This window comes from Sitophilus oryzae, unplaced genomic scaffold (assembly GCF_002938485.1).
Source record: "Sitophilus oryzae breed Bouriz unplaced genomic scaffold, Soryzae_2.0 scaffold_1430_pilon_pilon, whole genome shotgun sequence".
Classification (NCBI taxonomy): Eukaryota; Metazoa; Arthropoda; class Insecta; order Coleoptera; family Curculionidae; genus Sitophilus; species Sitophilus oryzae.
The window spans coordinates 443,382-461,222 of record NW_022146094.1 but is presented as its reverse complement, the minus strand read 5'-3'; the positions used below and the strand labels follow the sequence as shown (position 1 = coordinate 461,222).

Below are 17,841 nucleotides of genomic sequence, written 5' to 3'. Positions count from 1 at the left end.
CTACCATCTCCAAAGGTACAGTAACGATTTAAATTAACATTTTTTTTTTAAATTGTAAATAGATTTAACACTATTTCAATTGGAACGTGTTATCTGTTAACTGTCGGATTTTTTAACAAACTCGGTTGGTTAGAAGACAAACACACAGCGAATTAATTAAATGATTATTTACATTGGGATCTTTGTCCGTAACAAGTGGCTCTGTTTGATCTGCGATCCAAAACATATGTATTACACGCGCTGCCCGCGGCGCATCCAAATATTGATAGATTCGTTAAGCTCGATCCAGTAATTCGATTTTGAATCACAATACTGTTTCTATATAATAACATTATCTAGACTCTATATACAGGGTCGTTTCAAAAAACATGTGCCATCTATCGTGGGGAGATTCCTCACATAAAAATAAGATTTATTTTACAGGGTTTTAAAGTATAAAAATATTTTTTTGGATTTATTATAATTTTCTTTCAAGTACTTTTAGCGTTTCGAATGAAATTTTGATGATAAAAGTAATTGTAAATGCGACATATTTGAAAGCTAAAAAAGTGTTGACATATTCGCCAGGGACGTGCATATGGGTTATCACTGGAATATTTTTCTAAAAAAAGCATGTACGCCACTGACTTTTTTTTCTCTTGTTAGCAAAACAGTGTAAACAATTTAATGCCGATTAAAAGTTGTCTCTTGATATTTTGTCGATTTCGGCCTCCTTGATGAGATAAACGCAATTTTATTAATTTGCCTTGATCCAAGTCAATGGCAACCTTTAAAAATGTTTATTTCAATTTCAATTTCAAAAGTACTTTATTGTTTAAAAAATATACAAATTTTTGTTAACAAAGCATAAATATTCCTAAATCTAAACCTAAAATAAAAAAAATTGTGTAAATATAAGATAGAAATACATCCATTAAAACAACAAACAGTATTCAGAAAAATAGGTGTAAACAATTAAGTAAAATATACAGAATAAAGAGAAAATTAACAATAACGCTAAAAAGAATAAGTCAGACTAACAAGCAATTCTAGACTCTAAACACTAATATCAAGGGAGCCCCGGTAGAATTCGTCAACGCTGTAAAATGCCCTATTTATAAGTTCCCTTTTCAGTAGTCTCCGGAAGGTTTTTATGGAATTAACCAATCTTAAAGCAACCGGCAGATGATTAAAGATCTTTCGGCCCTCATATATTATAGATCTTTTGACCAATGTGCTATCTGGAAGTGGTAAGGGCAGATTCAGGGTTTGGCGGGTAACAATATTGGGTATAGGACCCTGTAGTCTGATACGATTTTTAAAAATAAGGGATGATATTTCCAGAATAAAAAGACATGGTAGTGTAAGAATTTGTTGAGCTTTGAAGTGTTGTCTACAGGATTCGTTAAGTGGTACATTTACAATAAATCGTACGGCCTTTTTTTGTAAAATAAAAAGAATGTTTAGTAGACCCTGATTAGCTACACCCCAGAATGGTATTCCATACCGTAGATGAGACTCAAACAAACTAAAATAGACCGTCCTTGCCACTTGTGAACCCAGTTCTTCCCTAATTGCCCTAACAGCAAAGCATCCAGAAGACAACTTGCCACTTAAGGCCAGAATATCGTCTTCAAATCGCAGATTTCTATCAATAATAATTCCTAGGATCTAGTCGCAGGAATTCCTGCAAGCAAACCCCCCTCGAAATGTAGATTTGCGATGTCACACCTAAGCCCAACAACATGCGTCTTGGATAAATTTAAACAAAGGTGATTTGAGTTAAACCACTCTTTAATGAAGGATAAGTCCTTGCTTATGATTCCCTTAAGATGCTCAATGTCCTTGGCCTGCCATAGTATTGAAGTGTCATCTGCAAAGAGTGTGAAATGTCCAGAGATGTGCAGTTCTGTCAAATCGTTAATATACAATAAGAATAAATAGGCCCCAAAACAGAGCCCTGTGGTACACCGCAACAGACACTTAACGGCGAGGATTTTTTTCCCGAGCACATGACACACTGATATCTACCCTCAAGATATGATCTAAACCAGGCAAGAGCACGTCCACGGAAACCATACTTCTCGAGCTTCAGTAAGAGAATTTCGTGATCCACGCAATCAAAAGCCTTGCATAGATCACAGATTATCCTTTTAACTTACGAAACTTCATAAAATAAACATCTCACTCATACTGTAAAAGTTGATTTATACCGTAAATAATATTGCGAGAGATTTCAGTTAAATTGAGTTAAAAAAAAGACTTTCCAAAGTTATTTTCTTTAAAGTTAGACAGAAAAAAAGTTACAATTTGAAGAAAAATTAAATGAATCGGAACTACTAAACTATTTTAGAGATTTAGCATTCATCTTTTCCAAAATTCAGTTATAAAAAGTCTCTTCTAAAGCCATTTTCGTCAAAGTTAGACAGAAAAAAGTTACAATTTGTAGAAAAATTAAATAAATCGGATCTACTAAACTATTTTAGAGATTTAGCATTCATCTTTTTCAAAATTCAGTTACAAAAAGCCTTTTCTAAAGCTATTTTCGTCAAAGTTAGACAAAAAAAGTTACAATTTGTGGAAAAATAGACGAAATCGCAGCTATTAAAGTTTCGAAACTCGAACGAGAAAAGACAAGAATGGGGTAATCGAGCTGAATGGTTAGCACAGAACGCAGTTATGGCCGTCCATTTGGTAATAATTGGCTTCCGCATCCGTCCGTATTAACATACCTCAATGGACTTGACGATCCGCGTTAACAGCTTCATAATTTATACGATTATCCAATGGATTTATCCAACTATACAGAGAATGTCCAAAGTTTAAAAACATTTTTGTAAAGGTTTAAAAAATTTGAATAAACTGGGCGGAGTCTACTTAAAATAAAAATGTTATCAATCACAATTGTTTATCTCCATCATTTACCGGATTATTAATACAGAAATTACAGTTCAATTACAAACAATTCATTATTTATAGTGATTTACAGTAATTTTATTAAATTATATGAATATTGTCGTTGATTATTGGTTTAAAATAAATATGACACTGTCCTCCAATGAAAATGCGAGTTACTAACTCTAATTCTGAACTGACAAATGAGCTAGATCCTTTACCTAGACCGCTATTCAGAAGCTACAAACCTATCGATAAAAATATGCATGAAATCAAGGTTAATACAGTATCAAATTTATTATAATGATTTTTTAGCTGCGTATGACACAGATCGTTATCCAGTGTTGCCACAAGCTTATTTTTCATCGGTGTTTAAGATAAATAACACCAAAAACATCGTAAATCAATGAATCTATCCACTATAAAATTACTTATTTACTGTCAATAGACGAATTGAAATTTGAACTACAACTCATACCTAAAAAGACACAATCACCAAACACAATATTCGATAAATTTTCAATTTTAAAATTAAAAATTGCAAAAATATTTATTCGCTACAAAACTGTAACTAAATAAAAGGAATAAAAGAGAATAATATTCGATTAAAATTTCATAATTAAATAAACCGTGACCTTTCTAGTTATACAAATAAACGACAAATAAATGTCAGAGTATTGTTTGATATTTTTTTACTATTATCAGCTTCAAATATTTAATACCCATTTATTGACAGAAGAAAAAACAAACAATTTTACTCCCCACAAAACTCAATCATAAAAAAACGTTTTTTTGTAATATTTTTATACATTTTTTATTTGTATTCTGCAAGACATTGACAACCAATTCTTAGTATATACGATTATTTTTAAGTACAAATACGATTATAGTGATTTTCTCAAAATATGGAACTAATTTTAGAAGCAATTTTCTGTATTAGGAAACACAGTATCGATATAAAAGTAATAATTTATACCGATTTCAAAATTTTAATACAGAAAATCATCGGGAAAATTCAAATAAGGAGAATGCTGAGAATTTACATATTTACAATCAATTTTGGACTGTTTGCTTACACCAAGACCTAAGCTAGTGTCAATATTTGCCAGAACGGCGAAGAATGGATTGCAATGGTAAGTAACCGTTGCCTCTAAGCTGTCAAATAGACTGAATCGATTAGGACTGATGTTACATTAAGTTCGTTGTACATTACTTTAATTTTTGCTAAGTTCATTTTGAGACCTTATATACCACCCCTAAAATCTTTACGTTTATTTAAGACTTACCCTGTATAATTTAAGATTAACTTCATCCGTAAATAGACTTGCATAGACACAAAAAATTATTTTATTTATAAAACAAATTAAAAAAGGTTTTATTTTATTAAAAATAACCTTATTATAATTTATATGGTAATTGTTTTGTTGAATAATTAAAAAACGCTGTCATAAACAAAAAAAGAAAATATGGTAACCTGGAAAAATCACAAAAAAAATACCTGGATCGATCAGTCCAATTAAAAACCATAACGAATTTGTCACTGGAACATAATTAAAATTATCCAGACGTCTTTCACAAGGAAAACAAATTCAGGAAAACCGATTCGTCATAATAAACAGGGAAAAATATTTGCCTAATTGAATCATGTCTGGTCCAGAATATTGCGGAGACAGCTCCAGACTTTTTCTCCATTGCCCTCCCCCCTTTTTTTCATTTAATTTTCACTTTGAACGATACTTTCTTTCATAAAAAACAGCCGTCAAAAATTTTTATTTTTTTTTTTGCACCTATTATTTCAACAATATCACGTAAATTGTAACTTCATTTCTCACTTGCTCATGATATTTCGTTCACATACAATGTGATAAAATGATGTTCTAAAGGAACACGCCATTAGAACCCTGTTATCAATTAAAAACGAAAAAAAAACGAAACGAAACTTGCAGTGTACCGAGCAATAATAATCCCCATCATGTTATATTATGGAAGTGAAACCAAAAAAACTAATTTGAAATTGAAAAAGCTAACTGCGAGAGCGTTGAGATCATGATTACAACATGATTACAGGGCTAATGTAACGCTAATGGCAGTATGTATGTATGTATGTATGGTATCAATTAACTGATAAAAGTACAATTTCCATAATTTTTTTTTCACGCGACTACTATTATTCCTATCCAAATAGAGTGAAACAATAATTTAAAAAAATGAACAGCCCCATAATGCACCTAGAAAAAAATTATATTCCATTGAAACATTATTTTTGTTTTACAATGAGCAAAAATGACAGCTTGTTTTTTACGCTCTCCTTAGAGATTCTCCGCTGTGAATTAATTTGTTCTTCAAAGAAGTTTTATGCTAAAACTCGACTAAGCAGATGCGACAGATGACGCGACCGAATTTGCTACTTTGAAAAATATGGAAGAAAAAAGAAAATGAGCTTTTCAATTTTCATTTCGGAAAAGCTGCCTTGAAAGGAACAACCCCGAAAGTATTTAAAATTTAATAATTTTAATTAATAAATTAACTGATCGTAATTAAAAAGGCCTGTGATTAAAATGTTTGCATTTTTTTTTTATTCTGGAAATGAAGTAGATATAAATGATATACACTCAGTCCTATTACGCTTTAGTCAATAAAACTTTGAACTATGGCAACACCTATTTGGGGCAAGTTTATGATAGGCACCCTTATAACATCATGTACAGAATAAAAATATCTTTAATTTGACATATAAATGATTAAAAAAATTATGAGCGTAATGTCGTCTCCAAAATCAGTTATTATTATTATTAATTAAACATGGTTGTGTGTGTGTGGCAAGTTTTTGATAGTCCCCTGTGAAAAGTGCATTCTCCTATTCACAGGTATACGTAAAAATAAGGTTTTGTAATAATCATACGGCCGGATCTTAGACTATTAGTAATATTGTTTGACATAACAGAAATATCAAAAAAGTTTGAGAAAATTAAAATACACTTTCTATTTTAAGGCACAAGAATAAGATGCAAATTCATAAACATCAAACAATATTAATTCGCCAAAAACTTTTGTAATAAATATGAAAATTAACTTTCAAAGTTTCGGAAACTCTCTTTAAAAAATATTTTATATAAAGAAGTTTGTTGGAAATTTTTTTGAGCATATAAAAAAGAAGCATTTTATATATCTTTCTTTTGAATATCGTAGCTTTAAAATCATAAAAAAATATAAATTAAAATCGTGCAGATGTAGATCAACCATATACATTTATGTCCCCCTTTCTTGAGCTATAACTCATCATACAGTCTCTTGACAGGGCTCTGATAAAAGCCAGTATCTGAGACGGTTTTACAGAGGTTAGTTCTCCATCTCCAATATCAGTCGTACCAAAGTTTGTGGCAAGAATGATTGTCGTCTTGGCGCACTCAGTGATGAGATGTTCTCGTGTTTCCCCATTTTCTCCACAGAATCTTAGCTTCAATCAATTAAGGCTTCATTGAGGAGATAGTGATAAAAACCCCGTGACAAACGTAGATTGTTCTTACTTCAATCAAGGTTACTTCAATCGAGTGTCTCAAACCGTTGGAGGAGTTCCATTCCAGGTTACTGATGGTGTCTTCCATGTTCTTGAGTTCTGCTTTATGTTGGTTTCCATTTGGGAAGCAGAACGGTTCTGGTTCAATTAGTGGAGTGTTCCTTTTCTAGCTAGATCATTTGCTTTTTCATTGCCTTCTATCCCTTGGTGAGCTGGCATCCAGAGTAGGAGGACTTTAATTTCTTTGCCTATTTTGTTCAGCTTCTCTAGGTATTCTTTGACCAACTTATGTTGACCAACGAATACGAATGGAATAGTTTGGAGTTGTTTGGCCCACTAAAACTAATCTAATCTACTCTAGTTCCTCATTAAACTAAAAACAATCGTAAGTGAAGAAACTACGTTAGGTAAACCTTTATCTTTACTGTCAATTAAAACTCGTAGCCGTTAAAGAGCTTTGTGTGGTGCCGGGACGTAACTAAATTGCTATCGGAAGCGACAATTCTCCGACGTATTTACTTGAATTATGCTGCCCGGGCTGCTGACGTTCCGTTTCCTCGCCGGGAAATGGATGAAATGTCACAAAGTTCGGAAATAATGACAGTTAATTGTCATCGGGCGTGGAGGCTTATAGTGTTTATGGATCGATTAATTATGGGTTTTGATTTATGTCCTTTTAGGAATGTAGGTTTCGATTAATTTTGGCTGGTTCGTGTTTAATTATTATTTGATATTGTTAAAACTCTCTATTTTCAATACGCTCTGAGCGATTAATGCTGGGTGATTAATGCGTATGATTGCTTTGAATATTCTGATTTTAAAATACGTCGTATGCAATAATCTATAATCACTACAGAAAAAGTATCAGAAGAACACTCCACACTAAAACAACATTAAGCAGTTATTCAAAAAAGTGTGAAGGGGTAATTAAAAAAAAACAACGTCGTTACTGACAAAGACAAAACGCACCTCGCAGACCCTAACCTTACTTTGTATGCCGGCTCGGGCACTGGACGTGTCTCAATTACACCGTCCATTGTCTTTAGCTCTTCGCTCTCTCGTCGACTCTTTTTATGTTAAAATATGCGCTCGGAGGTAAATTGAGTTTGTGAGGAGGAAGGCTTAGGTCTGGCGCACGGCTATTACTCCACTCTGCTGCATTCTGATTTAGGCCAATTAAAGGGGTATTATAAACAGGGAGTGAGTTGTTTGCTCTTCTAAGAAATGACCCCAATAAATCATCCATTAGAATTTGTATAAAATTATCTTCAGACAAAAATTATAAATAGGATAACCTTAAATGGATACAGGGTGTCTCAATTAGCGATGGGAACTATCGAATGAATTAGACTATCGAATGTTTAATGAATGAATGATTTCAACTATCGAATGGTTTTATTCGAATAAAATCATTCATTCATTTGTATACTAAAGCATATGTGACAACCTCGCCGTGCGACTAAATGGTTATCGTTGAGCCACGACTATCGAATGCTTTTGATAAATGAAATTTAGTATTCGTTTGATTTTTGTATGCGTCAGTGCATTATTAGTTCTTCCAAATTTTTATAACTTCGCCGTTTAAATACTGTGCTATTTTTGCGTTTATTAAAATAGTTAAAATACTATAATAGTAGTTATTTTTTAATTTTATTTATTGACGATTGTGTGCATGTGCAGGTGGTCAAAATTTTTCCGAAAATTTGTGTGGTTTTCCGAAGTCCGATCTTTCAATTATTTAATTTTATATGATATATGGTCTATTTTTTAATGGGAAATTTTGAGAAGTAACATTTTTTAAGAGAGATGAGATGAACTTACAATTAATTTTAAAAATACATATATGTATTTTAGATGTTTTAATATGAATTAGTTGAACTTAATAATCATATTTAAGTAATGTGGTTAAGTAAATGGAGTTATCGAACTCAAACTATGGTGTGAGAAAATTAAAATGAAAGTTTTACACGTGCCAATTTAAAAAAAAAGTTAACGATGTTTGTATTTTGTTTATGCTAATTCTCTTACATGTAGTTTTTTGCGAAGAAATATTTCATTTATTTTTTAAAGTAAATGCCAGTAAAAGTAAATATAATTTTTAAATAGTAATATAAAGCACCTAATATAAATAATTTTGATTTCTAATTTTTTATTTATATTTTTCTTCCATTACACTGTATGCTTAGAAAATTAATAAATGTTTATATTTCATGATTTTAAAATTTGTTGTTAATATAACAAATTAGTTCTGTAATTATTATTATTATTTAATAAACCAACGTTGCCCCCAAAAATTTAGAGACTATATTATTTTATAGGATCTAATATAAATAATTTTGACATCTAATTTGTTGTTTATATTTTGCTACTACTTAAAAAAAATATTTATATTAAATGATTTTAAATTTTGTTGTTAATAGGTATCACAAATTATTACTGTTATTATTATTTATTAAACCAGTCTTTGCTTAAAAACATTAAAAATCATTTTCCTACATCCAAAATAACAAGTATTATTGCAGTGTAACAACAGAATATTAATAAAATGCAGAATATATAGACATACTATCCCTAACTAACTAAAGTCAAACAATAATATTCTTTGCTCATCAACTAATACCAAAATATGGCAACAGCGCCCTTCATAATGTATTTTCTGTATAAATACTAGCACCTCAATAAAAAAAATAATGTGTCCTTATCTATATCTGAGTCCGCAAAAAATCAAAGATGCCGGCTTCTTTCATAGCATTGCCACCGACCTCTGTCGGGTTTCTCGGAAAGAAACCTACGCGACAACTAAAATTCAGTTAATATTTTATTATAATCGATCCTGACGAATAAATGAATTTCATAAATGAATGAATTTTATAAATGAATGGTTTTTGCTGCCGAATTACTAGAATACAATATTTCAAGGCAGATGACGGATCTATTCGATAATTTTTATTCGAATAGTTTTCAACGAATGTTTTCTTACTATCGAATTATTCGAATGAATTGCAACTATCGAATGTTTCGATAGTATTCATTCGATACTTCCCACTACTAGTCTCAATATTCCGTGGACATAGAACTACTACGTATTTTTGCAATCAAAATCCCATCAAAAACATAGAATATAAAAAATGCAACAAGTCTAGCAACACAATTCCTCCGCTATAAAAAGTTGTGTTAAAGTCAGTTTATTTTACTTAGTCTCTCTTTAAGCACCTATTCAACAATTTTGTTATAAATTGTTAGTATCAATATTAGTCATCTTTATTTTTATAATAATTATAATGACTTGGCAATATTTTAAAATTCAATATAGAGTGCCATGGCTATGTTAAAAACACTAATTCTTAATCAAGGAGCCCAAGGAAAAATAGATTTGATCGTCTAATGTTTTTAGTGTCTTGTCCTAGCCAATTAGAAAATGCTCAAATCGTATTTTTAATTATATCTCAATTTTATCAAATGGAACGAGGGTGGCTCGTTAGCATATTTAGAAAAAGCATTTTTTTACGAATAATATGATACCACACACTTGGCATTTCGAGTCAAATTTTCGTTACGAACCGCAAGTTATAATTTCAAATAAACCATATGCGAAAATGTCAAAAGTTGACGTATGATAATATGTCATTCCATTCAGAGTGTTATTTTCTTTCAAATAAAGTAAAAAAATACCGAAGGTGTCATTTAAAAATCAAAAGTTGTAGTCATTTCCGGTGAAACAGGAAGTGACCGAAAACAAATGAATTCGTCAATCAATCCTAATTTATGTTATATTCTAACATACCAAATTTCGTTTTTTTAACTGAAAAAATAAAAAAGTTATAGGGGTGAGCCACTTTTGAGAGGCACCCTGTATTTTTTAGAAAAGTCGAATTATTTCTGATTTTTTATTTAATTTTTAAAAACTTCATTCATCATGAATCTATTAAAAACTTGGTCTCTTTAAAAATACTATTTATTTAAAAAATTTCTATGTAGAAAATGCATCTATTAGAAATACATTAAGAAAATGCAAAACTTGCAAGAGTCTTGCAGCAAGACCAAGACTACTTATTGACTTCCAAGACCAAGACCAAGTCTAGTTAAATTTTACTCTAAAACTTTTAAAACAGATTTCTTTTTTTCCGATGACTTCTAATAATTTCAAAGACATCAATTTTTATTTTAACTTCAAATTAGATGAAAAATTGAGAAAATTAAAGGAAAAAGACTTTTCCTAGCTATATAATCGATTCTGTTTCATAATTACGTTCAATTCCATCTTCACACCTAACAAATCCCTGAAAGTTTGCGTCGTAAAACCAATAAATGAGCGAAAGTTCAGAAAGAAATGAAAAGAAGAAAGTAGGTAAAATCCCTGGAGATTGGTGCGACGGTATTTCAGAAAGACTAGGCGGCGCGGCGTTTTGAACTTAAAAACTGATCGAACAGGTTATTTAATCATTAGTTTTTTGATCTAACGAAGGTTAATTATCAATGCAAATTTTTTCATCTTCACAAGTTCACGAATTCACACTTGAAAAAAAAACGTTGTGTAAGCAAAAAAAAATAAAGCGAATGGAAGTCCGAAATTCATTTTGTTTCATCTCTACGTTATTTCGATATACGTAGGGGAAAATATATTATACCCGTCTCGCCGCGCCGCCATATCTAATTTATATTCAAAACATTTCATAAAATAGTGAATAAAAAGGCGTAGGAATGGATCTCCTTTCATCAAAAATGTATGGAGCGGCGCGTCGGACCAGCCGACGGTCGAAAAACCATTAAATTTTTATTATATCTAGCTCTAGAATAAATAGGAAGCTTTTTAAGGGGTTGGTATTGTTTAGGGGTGGATAATAAACCTCTCGGGTACAGTTTTGAGTGTATTTTATAGAATAGTTTCGATTTTGAATGCTTAAAATAGTGAAATACCATACGACCGAAAAAAAACGGCGTCAAAGACGGCTGGGGAACAACAGTCGATGATAATTTTGGCGGGGTCAAGCCTTAGCCGTCATTTATATGACCCGGAAATAGATTTGTGTATCTGCAAACGTTCTATCTTTTTTAATCTTTCTAAAGGGTTGTTCACCGCACATACGACACAGAGTATTGTAGCTAAACGATTAGATTTTTACAAATTGTAAGTTTTGGGTTCGTTGAAGAACTATTAGAGCTACAATTTAAAAATATTTTTACAAGATACCGAGTGTCCCAAATAAATAAAAAATATCAAAGTTGTATTTTTTTTAATGGAACACCCTGTATATTATTATATTTTTAGTTTCTGCGATTAAAATAAAGGTAAATTTGATTAATGTTTATCACACTTAAACCTTACCGTTTTTGAAATATTTTCAATTTTGTGAAATTGCAGTAAAAATTGTAAGGCTTCATTTCTCGCAGGGTATCAAAGTTTTTAATACTAAATATTTACCGAAGTTTATTTATTGATCAGTTATTCTGTTGCAATAATAAAAATAATACTACCTCATACAGAGTGCCTAAAAATTTATTTTAAATAATTTCTAGCTTTAAACGGCAATAACTTGTTTAATTTAAATAGTATACCCTGTATATTTTAGGAGAATCAGATGCACAATTTAATTGTCTATCAAATTGTATTATACGATTTTTTACCTATCCCTTCAAGTTTTCGTAGAAAATGCATTTTTAAAAATAATCTAAATCGTCAATATTCCATGGGTGATAAATGATTTCCAAATTATAACAAAATACTTTTTCTACGAAGACTTGAAGAGATAAATAAAAATGGTATAATACAAAGTTATTGCCGTTTAAATCTAGTAATTATTTAAAATAAATTTATAGACACTCGGTATAAGATAGTATAATTTTTATTATTGCTAAACAAAATTTAGCAAATAGAAAATCCACAGTACAATTTTTGGTTTAAAAAACTTAAATACGCCTAGAAAAATGAAGCATTAAAATTATTACTGTACTTTGACAAAAACCTAAATATTTCAAAAACGGTTAGGTTAGTTATATATTAAAAAATAAGAAACGTAGATAATCGTAGAAACTAAAAGCGTGTTCCGTTCAAAAAAATACAACTTTGATATTTTTATTTATTTGGGACATCCTGTATCTTAATTAAATATTTTTAAATTGGCTCTAATAGTTCCTCAACGAACCCATAACTTACAGTTTGCAAAAATTTAATCGTGATAATTCCTGCCAGCCTAGCGTTATTCAAACACTAAAATATTCCTAGAAGAGGAAATCTCAAAGAGAAATGGTAAACAGTTACTGCCGAACGTTGTGGCCCCCGTACTCCAACTTACGTAAACTCTAAGGAATAAATTAGTCAAAAGTTTGGGGGCGCGAAGGTCAACCGGAGGCAGCGTAGTGGCGTTTCCCTGATGCGGGAAGAAGTCTAAACGACGAAAACGTCAACTATCTGGCAATTTGTCAACATCAGCCTGTGCAGCTTCCAAAACTATATTAAAATCTGACTTCTCTGTTGTAGTTGTGTCTCAGTCGTGGCCAAATGTAAATGCAGCAACGTTTGTGTTGGTACACTTGACGCGAAATAATGGTTGCGAAAAATAACCAGATGGCGTCAGGGTTGCCAACCCAAAAAAACATATAAAAATAAACGAGAAAATAAAACGAATAAAGAAGAAAACGTTCGAACAATGTGTACCAGTGACGACCTATGCATGCGAAACCTGACCAATTTTTTAATTTTCAAAATAAAATAACTCGATTATTTTGGACTTATTTGAAAGAATTCGATGCTACAAAAATCGATTTTAGCCCTTATCCCCCCCTAAACCTGCTACCAGACTTATTTGTTTTATTTATTCTAGTTTGGAGTGTGTTTAGACAGTGGAGATTGGAGAGAATTGCTGCACGAAACCAAATAAAGGCGAATTTCGATGGGGGGGAAATGTCGAATGCCGCTAAAAAAGCCAGTCACTCGTGAAGCAAGAGAGGTTCTGCGTTGGAGAGGCCAACAGAGGAGAGGAGAGGGGGGGGGAGAGACTTAATAAAAGCGAAAGACACATAGGAAAGGGAGATTGAAAAATTGAGTAGCTCCATTTTGTTCTAATATTGCTCCTCTCTTGGTTGACGATGATTTCGGATAACAGTTAAAAAAAGAGCCTAATAAAGTTAGCTTATAACCCTATTGCACATTATAGTAGTATACCGAGTGTTGTATAGAATGTTCAGCCATCTTTCAACGCTTAGATCTTGTAAACTTCGTGGATAAGTTAATTCGCTTCATTTTTGTTGACAGAGCACACATCAGCGAAGAGAAGACCTAACCTAACCTAACCTAACCAATCGTCTATCTTTCTTTTGTGCATATGTTAAAATAATATTGTTATTCGGATATTAAGTATATATTGGATAATATTTATATTTTTTTTTAATGTTTAAAGTGATTAAGTTAACTAATAAAAATATATATTTCGCTGAATAAAAGTTGGTTTAAAAAACAATTTCAAATAACATATATCTTGTTAAAATATGGAACATACATCAGAGGTTTTCATACTTTTACTACTAAGTAAAAGTTACCACTAAATAAATAAAGCTGTCTCTTTAGTTGTCAGTTTTGAGTCAATATTTTTCAATTCTCTTTGGAGACAGAAATGGCTCAAAACGAAATAAGTAAATTACCAACAGATATTCAGGCTGTGGCGACAAAAGCCATATCCAAACCACTTCTATTTAAATCCCGAATAACTTATGAAAAGGAATACAAAAATTTTCAAAAATGGAAGCAATTAAAAAACGTGCGAGAAGAAATAAAGTTTTTAACCTATCCTCGCTGTTAAAAGTATCATTTAATCTACCCTGGCGGTTAAAGTACTATTTTTGATAGATATAAGGCAATTTTAACAGTTGCTGTGAAAAAAAAAATTAATGGTCTATATTTTTGATAATTGTTGTCAACGCAGCGAAAAAACGCTCCAAGTTAGCATTCATGTCTAATCACAGTCAACATATTTTAACGACGATGTTTAACGACGACGTAATTAGTTAAATTTTAACGAGGATCTTAATAAAATTAATAAATATGCTCTGGATCATAATTTGAAATTAAATGCCGGTAAAGCTTGTGTTATAGTATTTGGTAGTGATATAAACAAAATTACAAATACGGCTGGTAACATGAATATCCATATAGATAATGTTGCGATACCCATTGTTACAGAGACTAAAAATCTTGGAGTCTATTTTGATGCGAAGCTTTCTTTTCAGGCACATATAACTACTAAATTAAAGGCTGCTTATATACGGTTGAAGAATTTTTCGTCTCTTAAGAAATATATACCATCAAAGACTAAGTATCAATTATGTGACACACTTATTTTATCTTTATTTGATTATGGCGATGTTGTTTATGGTACATCCATAAACGCTAGATTCTCTAGAAAAATCCAAATACTTCAAAACTCGTGTCTACGGTTTTCTTTTAACGTTCCTTTTAGAGATCATATTGGGAAATGCTGTCAACACGAACAGCAGAGGCTCAGATGGGCACCAAAACTGTAGCTGTTAAAACAACGCAAGGAACTCTACAAGATGGAGTAACCTCCCCTTTGCTGTGGAGCTTGGTGGTGGATGAACTACTAGATGAATTAACTCAAGCGGGAATACACTGCATTGGGTATGCAGATGACATAGTCATGATCGCTCGGGGGAAACATGAAGGCACCTTGTGTGATATTATCCAAAGAGGACTCCGTATCACTGAGAGATGGTGTAGGACTGTCGGACTGAGTATCAACTCAGACAAAACCGCGATAGTGCCATTCACCAGAAGGCGAAGTCTGAAAAACTTGAAAAGAATCCAACTAGATGGAAAGGAAATACTGCCAACACAGGAAGTTAAATACCTGGGAATAACCCTGGACAGTAAACTCCTGTGGAACAGGCATATTAAGAACACTACCAGCAAAGCCATAAAGGCTCTCATGATATGCAGAAGACTGGCCGGAAATAGATGGGGCTGCTCACCTAACATTTTGCGCTGGATGTATACCATGATAGTAAGACCCATGATTACTTATGGAGCAGTTGCCTGGTACACAAAACTAGAGCAACGGACGGCAAGGCTAAACCTATGCAAAGTCCAGAGACTAGCATGTGTTTGCATCACAGGAGCCATGAGAACCTGTCCAACAGCAGCAATGGAGGTCATTCTAGATCTAACACCACTGCACATTGTCATTGGTAGATATGCCAATGCGACAATGATTAGAATGGTCACTAACGGAATTAGTACTGGGAGAATTGTCAGATCAGGGCTTGGAACACCCTCAAAAGGAAATACCACTTCTGCAACTCCCAGTGGACGTATGCCAAGAACGTACAACTTTGACAAACATGTCAATGTAGTATTGAGCAATAAGAAGGATTGGAAGAGCGAAACGCTTGCCCAGCAGTTAAAAGACCATACCATAACTTGGTATTCTGATGCTTCCAAAACCAATACGGGAACAGGGATCGGAGTGTTTGGGCCGAGAGCTAATTACTCCGAACCAATGGGCACTTACCCTAGTATCCAACAGGCAGAAATCTACGCTATCGAGAGATGCGTACAACTTATCTTAGATAGGAACTATCGGAAACAAGAAATAGCCATCTTGTCTGATAGTCAAGCAGCGTTAAAGGCGATCAACTCAGTATAAATCAATTCGAAATTGGTCAAAGAATGCATAGAGAAGCTGAATAAATTAGGCAAAGAAAACAAAGTCCTCCTACACTGGGTGCCTGCTCACCAAGGGATAGTAGGCAATGAAAAAGCAAATAATCTAGCTAGGAAAGGAGCGAACACTCCACTAACTGGACCAGAACCGTTCTGCTTTCCAAGTGGTAACCAACTCAAGGCGGAACTCAAGAACTTGGAAGATTCCATCCGCAACCTGGAATGGAAATCTTGCAATGGTCTAGGACACTCGAAGAAGTTTCTGAGGGCTTATGATCAAGAAAAATCACAGATCTTCCTGGGTCTGAGTAAGAACAATCTTCGGATTGTCACGGGGTTTTTAACAGGACACTGTCTCCTCAATGAACACCTCAGTAGATTGAAACTAAGAAGAAACGGCGAATGCAAATTCTGTGGGGAAGATGGGGAAACACCAGTACCTCATCACTGAGTGCGCCGAGACGACAACCATTCGTGCCATGAATTTTGGTACGACTGATATTGGAGATGGAGAACTACCCTCTATAAAACCGTCCCAGATACTGGCTTTTGTCAAAGCCCTGGGACTGTATGATGAGTTATGATTCAAGAAAGGGGGACACAATGGATCTGGAAGGTCGAAGTGATTAAACCCCCTCCCACTCATTCTAAATTCTAAAATTCTAAATTCTAGAGATCATATAACGCCACATCTTAAAAATTTATCTATTTTATCCATGACTAACAGACGACAATTTCATTTAATGTCATTCATTTATCGAATTTTAACTACGGAGCAGCCTCCCTATTTGTTCTCATTGTTTCACTACGTTGACCATGATCATTCGACTAGACAAGTGCATTATTTTAAAATTCCTCAACACCGAACAGCGAACTTCCAAAAATCTTTCAGTTTCATAGCGCCACATTTGTGGAATAATATTTCTAATAACTTTAAATTTCAATCCTTTACAGATTATAAAAAAACAAATTAAAAATCATTTACTAAATTCGTAAATATTATAATTTCTTCGACTGATTTGTGAGATCTTGTTTTTCTGATATGCCTGTCATTGGTTGCTCTTCCGGTTTTTTACACTGTTTCATTATGCCTCTCTGCTTATCTCCGCTCATCCCTGATAAAATTATATTTTCACTTTTTTTATATAATTTTAATTTTGTTTATTTCTATAATTTAATTTATTTCTATTTTGTATTTGGGGTCGCACCACTCTGGCACTTTGTGCCATTGTATCGGTGCGATCCCTTTAGACACATATTTATTAATACTAATATTATTCTGTAAAACTTAATGGGGTCTAATAAAGAAATTTGAATTTGAATTTGAATTTGAACATATAAATCTGTATCATTAACGAATTATGGAGCTGTTGCTCCTTAATTCGTTAATTTTTTGAAACTAAAAAATTCATTAATAATTTTCAGGAACTTAACAAGAAATTATGAATTTAATAGAGATGTAATTATTGGCGTAACTATATAAACTGGATTTATGCGACGTGTGTAATAATAAATTCCAATGTGTAAAATTTTCCGCATAGTTTGTAATCGTTTCGTTTTGTCAAATGCAACTGTTTTCGAGTAAAACAACCGGTGAGTGTATTTGTATATTTATGTGAGTATGCGTCCAGTTAATTTTATGCGTGTCCCTAATTTGACATTCCCAAACGCGATTATATTAAATTAAATTGGATATATATGAACAAAAAGTTGATCTACAATCATATTACGCCGGAGAATTATTGTATTAAAATGAAATAATTCGTTTTGATTGCGA

The 17,841-nt window shown here is 32.5% G+C and overlaps 1 protein-coding gene across 1 annotated transcript in view; it reads right to left on the bottom strand.

The window, feature by feature from the left end:
- The window catches only part of LOC115876318 (26S proteasome non-ATPase regulatory subunit 1), a 109,280-nt gene that overhangs the window by 69,139 nt on the left and 22,300 nt on the right, over positions 1-17,841 (bottom strand). The window lies entirely within an intron of this gene.